This window comes from Aulonocara sp. 'chitande type north' Nkhata Bay, linkage group LG2 (genome assembly GCF_057382095.1).
Source record: "Aulonocara sp. 'chitande type north' Nkhata Bay isolate Kocher_YH1m ecotype deep benthic linkage group LG2, A_spYH_male_GT1.1, whole genome shotgun sequence".
NCBI lineage: Eukaryota > Metazoa > Chordata > Actinopteri > Cichliformes > Cichlidae > Aulonocara > Aulonocara sp. 'chitande type north' Nkhata Bay.
The window spans coordinates 19,733,910-19,739,909 of record NC_141345.1 but is presented as its reverse complement, the minus strand read 5'-3'; the positions used below and the strand labels follow the sequence as shown (position 1 = coordinate 19,739,909).

The following is a 6,000-nucleotide window of genomic DNA, read 5'->3' as shown; positions in this document are numbered from 1 at the left end:
ACCTTTGTCCCAATCAATATACCAGTTGTGTGCAGGTTGATGGATTGCCAAAGCCAAAAAACAAGAAGAAAATGAAAGAGTAAAATAAATAAATAAATAAAGCAGAAAGTGGGAGGTTTATGTCCCCTGCCAATCCCCAGTTATGCATAAAAATGCCTCTGAAATGAAATCTTTATCAAAAGAGCCACAAGGTTCTCCTTACAAGGTGTTTTCAAATAAGCAGGCGTTATTATCATACCTCCATTGGGAAATATGCATTTACAGCTCGGAGAGTGAGAGGCAATAGGGTAACTGTTAACAATGTTTTCCCTAGTTATGGTGCATAATTGCATGCTTCTATTATTGCACCTTTCTATTGCTGCTAATACGGAGAAAGCCCATTAGGCAGTGTGCTAATGTGAACAGTAGCCTGCAGTGCAGTGGGTGCACTGTTTAAAAAGAGATGCTTGAGGACCACTGTAATGAGCACCAGGCCCTGGAAAGAAGGCACTAACACCAAAAGCGGGCATGTGTAAGTTTCCTGAAAAATGCACTGAGATTCAATTTTTGCTTGTTAGGCTGTAAATACATGTGGCAATGTAGCTGCTGCCGCTGCCTCTCGTGAAATTGTCCCATTATGTCCTCAAGTAATCATATATTAATACTGAGTGGAATATGCATTTTTCGAATAAATCCTACACCATGTTAAATATGTTTTAAAGTGACAATAATATGTAAATAGATTTAGATTAATAGAGGAAGTGCCCTCAATTGTGATCTGCTATTCAACATAGCATAGTTCAACATTTGGGATTCAGATGGTTTAATCGCTGTCAATGCTGATCCCCTGCATCTCATCTCGTAGTGCTGCAGCTGTGGCTGTAACAGCCTACTGTGGATTACTCTTCGGCATGCGCTGATAATGACCACTGACTTTGGCTGGGCCGTGAACGCGCGCTCCGCGAGCCACGGTCATTTCTCTATACCGTGTGTGTGAATGGTCGCTCCCTGGGTGCCGCTGCGCGCAGCCTTTACCGATCGGCCGTGGTTCAGTGTTCAGAGCATGCCCGCTCGCCCCGCCGTTTCTCGGGTCCGAAGAGAAGCAACGGAAGACGTGCCGTTTGCGCACAGCCGTATTCATCCGGTTTTGGTCCATTTTGGGGGTTTGCTTTTTTTCTTTCCCCCCCCTTTTTTTTGCCAGTCAGCACTGTTTGCCTGTAACGACCACCAGCGCTGAACGGATGGTTCCGTTTGATTCCACGATTTTGGTGAGATGCTGAACTGGAGGCTCCTTGCCTGCCCTCTCTATCAGCTCATCCCCTCGTGCTGTCATCTCACTTCGCGTTCAATAGCGGCTTGACAGGATAGTCAGGGCAAAAACAAACAAACAAAACAAGAAAAAAGAGCGAGAGAGAAGCATGCAATAAACAAGTGTCAAGTAGCTTCGGGCTGGTTCGGTTGGAGGGAAGGAAAAAGTTCAAGTTGAAGAAGGAGGATTATGCAGTGAGTGCCGCACGTAACTATAAACAGGTACGTGATATTTTGCAATGTATTCCTGTGGAAACGATGCTGCTGATTAACCCGCCAGCTTCTGTGACCGAGCAGCACGTGTGTGTGTGTGTGTGTGTGTGTGTGTGTGTGTGTGTGTGTGTGTGTGTGTGTGTGTGTGTGACATGCACAGTCATATCTTGTGGCAAGTAGGAAGGGGAGGAGGGCAGCGCAGAGCGATGACATTGAGGTGCCTTTTATCCGAATATCATTCTGTAGTCCTCATGCGAGCCCTTGACGCTTGGCTGACATTGGTGATCGGGGTCATCTCCCGCGACTGCAGTGTCGTTCACGTGCCATGCGTAGAGACGTCCAAAAAATATAGTCCCGTCAATAATGACCTTATTAATTGCGGTGGACTTTTTGTGGCGTGAGAGGTTTCCACATGGCGATTCTGCGCTGCATATTTTTTTTAAAGAAATGTATTAACCCTAAAAGAGTCAGGGTGGACTGCGAGACCCCGCCGTGACTCGTGATGAAGAGCTCCTGTCCGACGCGTTTATGGCTGCCGCAGCGCAGCATCCTCTTTTCAGCGATCCCCGTAACGTGCATGAGAAAGTAACCTAAGTGAGTGCCCTTCGAAAAGAAACCAAAATCACGCTTTCAGTTCATAATAACAAACATGGAGCTGCTGGAGGGCTTTAATTGGCTGCTTGACTTGTCATTGCCTCTTGCCTCCCCTCCTCGGGACGGCAGCAACGATGCATTCCTCTCTTCTGTCTTGTGCACTGCACTTTATTCAGCTTTTTTCATTCATATTTATTCTGCTTGCTTGGTATTATATCAGAGGTGAGGGCAAAGGAAGTGTGAGCTTTCTTCTTCTGCTGCTGTTTTTGGTGATGTGCTCATGCACAGGATAGCTGCCCCCCTTCAAGCTGCAGCAGAACATAACAGTGTAGGACACACAGGAATGAGCATGAGTGAGACTTTTAGTTAAGGATTTCAGGCACAAAGTTTAAGGATGAATAAGGAAAACTTTTAAAGTCAGTTGTGTATCAAGCAGGGTGGCGAGGGATATGAGGCACACACACCAGCTGTATATCCCAGAGCCTGGCAGTCATCGGCACCTTATGACATGAAACACACACGCAGACACACACACACACACATGCCGAGAAGATCTTGGTGATGAGACGCACTGTTGAGATTCACACTTCAATCTAACTGGTACAGTTTCTCTCTGCGGCCCTGCTATCTCCTCCTCCACCTTTTTAGCTCTCTTCAAGCCCGCCTGCGTCTGTGTGATTTCTGACGCTCTTTGATCTCTCTCCCGCTTTCCATTCCTCCATCTTGAGCTTTTGACAGGGGCGTAGAAATCAAAAAGGAAGCAAAGCCCTCAGATTTGCGTGGGATCACTTCTGACACACTTTTAAATGCATGCATATGGAAACAAGTGCATATGTTGCTCTCTCTCGCCATTTGTCTGGTTCGCTCGCAAGGACGAGTGCACAGGCTCAGCTGTTTGCCACAGTGTTTGACCTGCCAGGTGTAATCACGGCCAGTTTGCCGTGTTTGTGTGTGCATATAGTGAGACTCGGTCTTAAGTGCTAATAGGCGCTCACGCCGGAGAGCAGCAGGATGTGTCAACCGCAATCTCCAGACTAGCCTTGACGGTGTCCTATTTGGCATGATGACACACACACATGCACAAATAGGCCTGAGATGCATAGAGTTGACTTAAGGGTCTGAGCACTACAGGTTCCCTGAGTCCATGTCCTTGCCGTCCCTTCACAACTAATCATCAAGATTAAGTCAGTGCTGTTGCCATGCAGATATTCTGCAGGTTGACTTCTACATAAATATGGCTTTTTATTTGTTAAATCACACATAGATGTTGTTGGGCACGATCTTTCTGTTAATCTCTCTTCTTTTTCACAGTGCTCTATATGGGTTATATATTTATACATACATTTCACTGAAACACCTGTGAGTCCTGGAAAGAGGAGCATCAATCTTCATTAGCCTGCAATGAGGCTGGCCTTGTTGAATAAATGACTAGCATAGAGAAAGTGTGTGTGTGTCTGTGTGTGTGCGTGTGTGTTTGGCTGTGTGTACGTGTGCACTCGTGTGCGAATCTGTTGAGTCCTGTGGCCCACTCCCACCTGGCTGACAGATGACTGCAAGTGATTTCCAGGGTTCAGCAGATTAGGGGATTAAAAGACTGAAGGCTTCACACAATAACCCTAATGCATGTGCATGTCAGCAGGCACACGCGCATTTTGGGGGCTGCGGGGCTGTTCGGAGGTCAGCGATATCCAGTCTGACCTCTGTGCTGTGTGTTATCCCACACTGTGCAGGACTGTCCACAGTCACAGATTGAGATTTTCTTATGTGCTTTCCAAGGTTCGATTTCACTTTACAGGTGTGAACCCGTAGAGGTACTGAAAGCCTGGTTGATACATTTTGTCCTCCCCAACCAGTTCAGAGCTTACTTAGTGTTGGAAAATGAACCAGCATAGTAGCTGAATAGTTGTGACTAGGCCAGTGCAATTTTGTTGCCGATTTAGAGCCAAAAATCCCTTTTAAACACAAACCAGTTACCATTGTTTCCTTTGTTTTAATTCCTATCAACTAGAACTACATTGCACCATGTTAATTGATGTCACAGGAAAAAAGCTGCTTATATGTCTCTCAGGTATAATTACCTGAGAGCAGTAAAGTGCCTCTTATTTGAAGGCTTTCGCATGATTTCATGTGTTGACTGGCTTGGTTTTGGAAACAGCCATTTGTTGCTTGGTGTTAACATTTTTTCCCTTTACCTGGCCATTTCGACAGGGTGTGAACTGCTAAGCACTGTTGTTTCTGACAGCGCAACCATAGCAACATCAGCAAGTTTTTAAATAACTTAAATCCACAGGGTTCAATTTGGGATTCCAAGTTTAGATCTTCATTTATTTTTAAGATGCTTGGAAGAATGAATTGAGCAATCACACCCAGATAATCTACACACAGTTGTATCTTGAAGCATCCACTTCTTTTCCTGTTATAACAATCTGGTCGTATAAGGTTCGGAACAATTTGTGATGTTAATATATATATATATATATATATATATATATATATATATATATATTAGCAATTATTGCTGCTCTACAGTACATTAGACTATAGCACTTTATAATTTGGGAAAGAACAGGATAAGTAGTAACAGAGGACAAATAGCCTCTTGTCACTGCTGATTAACTAAGAACACTGACCTTTAGAGAGAGTAGAGGTAGGTGAAAAGGATGTTCCTTCTGTCAGAATATGCAGAGAGGGTGATTATGTTTACACTGTTGCTGTAATTGTCAGGACGTGCTAGTAAATAGAAAATACTAAGCTTGGTGGCACAGCTCTATTAGAGGCAGGTCCGCCCGGCCTTCCACCCTCCCAGTTATTTCACAAGCTCAGGGCTTTTTTTGCTTTTTTTTTTTTTAGAGCCAAATATACAATCATCTCAGTGTCATAAATCCACATCCAGATAGAGAAACTGCTGCAGGAATGGGCTCATTCCTATGATACTGCCCTGTTTGGCCTCCTACACAGTAGAGTTTGGGCAGCATGACATACAACCGTGTCGGAAAGGCTTTTATAAGGACAGACTCAGTTAACCAGTTATGCTTCCATACTATCCCCCCTTCCTTTTTCCTGCCTCGTCTGGCGAGGCCTCACTTTGATCCATTCATGCTCGATTGTCCTCTTTGTGTTATATTTCAACATTTCAACTTTCAACATTAATTGTCCTCCTTTCAAGAGCTTGCCAAGGCATAGGTAGGAATAGCATGCTGTGGGTTTTTGAGAGGCTAAAATTACAAAGGCTTGCTGATGAAGGAGAAAATTATATTAATTGCAGTAATTGATTAATTGGTGGGTAGATGAGTAAGAAACCACAGAGTGTGAAAAAAACAATAGAAGATGACATATCCAGTGGCTTTCTGTTGAGATATTTTAAGGCTGGAGTTCATAAAAGGAAAGCTAAAATCATTATTAGTATTAGTATTATTATTATTAACCTCCTGATGTGATTACAAGACTGAATTCAATTACGTTTGGTACCACTTTACGTGTGACGAATCTGCCAGTGCAGTTAAATTTTTTATGTTGAAGCACTTTTTACAAGAGCGCCTCAATTAACAGTCCTCCTTAATGTCTGTGCTTCCAGTAGTCCCATCAAATTGAACCAAAACACTGACTCAACATATCATCTTAGCATCTCTCTAAAAGGCCATGACGCACATGGCTGTTGCTCCCTATTATCTAGCATTTTTCAGTGGAAAAAGAGAGATCACATTAACGTAGAGCATTGGATAGCTCTTTATCGCAACAAGGATTCTTAAAATAGCCACGAAAAAAAACATATAATAGGAGAAGATGACGGAGCAGCCAATACTTAGATCCCAACGTAACATGAATAAAATTTTAAAATGCATAATAGTCTGAGATTTGCGTTGTGTTGATCTTCTGTGATTTTTCCTAAACGTACAAGAAATTTGA

The 6,000-nt window shown here is 43.5% G+C and overlaps 1 protein-coding gene across 3 annotated transcripts in view; it reads left to right on the top strand.

The window, feature by feature from the left end:
• Nucleotides 1-951: 951 nt before the first annotated feature.
• Nucleotides 952-6,000, top strand: part of tenm2a (teneurin transmembrane protein 2a) — a 229,967-nt gene continuing 224,918 nt past the window's right edge. For 2 of the 3 annotated variants that reach the window (XM_086307882.1, XM_086307871.1), the window contains exon 1: nucleotides 953-1,509. The gene's annotated coding sequence lies outside the window, so the exon portion shown is untranslated. Of the gene's footprint in view, nucleotides 1,510-6,000 lie in introns of all 3 variants that reach the window. The other variant, XM_086307866.1, reaches the window with a different exon arrangement.